Consider the following 2,343-nt stretch of genomic DNA (forward strand, 5'->3'; position numbering starts at 1 on the left):
ATAGGAATTTTTGGAGTGAGTTTTCTGGAAGGAAAAAAAGGCATTTTAACCTTAGCTAATTTGATTGTGCCCTAAACCTGCAGTTGTCTTAAAAGTAGAGTTTTAAAGTTACAAGTTTCCTTGTCTCCTTTCTACCTGTCTTTACTTCTTCCATCCAATCTCACTTCTACCTGAATATTTAATATACCACAGTGCTATTTGGGGTTGTGGTGGTGTTAGGCTGGGGTGGTAGACCAAAGCCCAATGTAAACAGTAAAATAAGAGATTTGACCAATCAGAAAACACCACTAACTTTTCCACTCTAACCCATCCTATATGTTGTCTTTACTTCTGCATCAGCCTATAAAAGCTCACTGTCTACCTGGTGCAAACTCTATGCTCTCTGTATCTCTCCAGTTCTCAGTGTTTCCTGATTCACAACTCACTCTTTCCTCAAATGAACTCTAATATATTTTCTTTAAAATTTTCTCTTACCAAAAGTAAAAAACGACCCCTCATTTTGAAAATGAGTGAAAATCCCATAACGAGATGGGTATAAATAGCTTAGCAAAGGCTGAAGTGTATACCTGGTGTGTATAAATAGCTTAGCAAGGGCTTGAAGTCTTCTCTTTAGAGGAGAGGACACTGTGCTTCTGGGAAGGTGGCCACCAGCAATAGTGGTCAATGATCCATGCGATGTGGCTGGTACAATTGAGGTGTGCTTTAAATGTGAAATAAACTCTAAATTTTTAATACATCATGCCAAAAAATGAAAGTGCTTTATTCATTTAAAATATTATATATTGAAATGACATTTTCATATTTTTCCATTTTTTTATTTTAAAGAGAACAAAAAAAATGACACAATTTCAAAACAAGATGATAGGAAAGTAACAATGATAATGTTTATTTTGAACATATTAGGATAAGATTATGGAAGTATTAATTTCATCTGTCTTTTTACCTTTTTAATGTGGCTATTAGAAAATTTTAAATTACACATGGCTCGCTTTCTAGTTCATTGTTAAGCTCTGAGGGAGTGAGTAGTTTTGGTGACAAGCCATCCTGTGAGATCTTACTCAGTATTATTGGCTTAACAAGCTTTGGTGACAAGAGATCACAGAAAATATTATCATTTGTACCTGTCCTAATACATACTTAAGCACAGAAAGAGATATGGTCAGATATAAATTATATTTTAGGGCTCTTCACTGTTAACAAGGGCTTTTCTTGCTAGGCTGTAAAGAAAGGATTTCTCTCTTTGTGGGTCTAAAAGCGTCCAAGGTCTGCTCAAGCTGTTTCTTTTATGCCTTTCTCCTGATACATCAATTAAGAAGGCTTTGATGACCTGAGAGCTCCCTGCTCACCTGCTAATTAAGTCTCCAAAGAAAGCACAGGATTTGCCATATCTCAGAGGCTTCTATTTCCATTTCCTGCTCTGGCAGGGAGGACAGGTAAATCACCTGCTCAGGTTTATGCTTTTGTCATTCTGGTTGAGAGAGACCTTTCCTTGACAAACAGTAGCACTCTTTGCATGACTTCATCTTTGCATACAGAAGGACCACTTTGCTAAAAGCAAGACTCATATGGTTTTTGCCGGTGAACAGGACTTTTCTTTGCTAGGACCATAGTACTTAGAAACAAACCCCTGCTACATTGGAAGAGATCATACAGACTTTAAATGGGTTAACAGAGTGGGTCTTCTCCCACTGCATTTCATTTTATTTCCCAGAGAGCAGAATTGCTGTTTTTCAGTGGACTTCAAAATTTCACTTCTCTTGGTGAGATGGATGATGTTAGATTTTCTGCCAAGTTCAACTTCCTGCTGGACTCCTTCACTTCGAGGCCCCACAATCAGTGTGTGCATGACAACCTCACCTCTATCACAGGGCCCTTCTTCCTCACCACAGCTGTTCACTACAGCTGTTCACCAGCTACCGCCCTTCCAGTCACCAGGCTCAAAAAGTTGGTAACATTGTGTGCAGTCCCTCTCTTTCTTTTGCTCCCCACTAGCAAACTTTACCATGTCAACATATTTTCACTTCTTATCCTCATCCCCTCTTCTCTGGTCTGCTGTGATTTTCCTAATTCAGACTTTCTTGGCTTCTTTTTACAGATGAATGCCACAGCTTCTCACCTTGCCAGCTTCTTGGCTTTTCTTTTCTAAGGAGGGGCATGTGGGTTCACTTTTCTGTGGGGGTCTGAGCAAGCCACTCCCCATCACAGGACATGGCTCCTTGTGGCCTAGATCCTCAAACCATCCATCTCAAAGCATCTTAGGACATAAACAAACATGAACGGAAAACAAGAAAACTCCCCCAGATTAAAAAAATATTAGCAATCTTCCCAGCATTCAAAGCCATC

The sequence above is a fragment of the Chinchilla lanigera genome, unplaced genomic scaffold (assembly GCF_000276665.1).
Source record: "Chinchilla lanigera isolate Chin_1 unplaced genomic scaffold, ChiLan1.0 scaffold00009, whole genome shotgun sequence".
Lineage (NCBI taxonomy): Eukaryota > Metazoa > Chordata > Mammalia > Rodentia > Chinchillidae > Chinchilla > Chinchilla lanigera.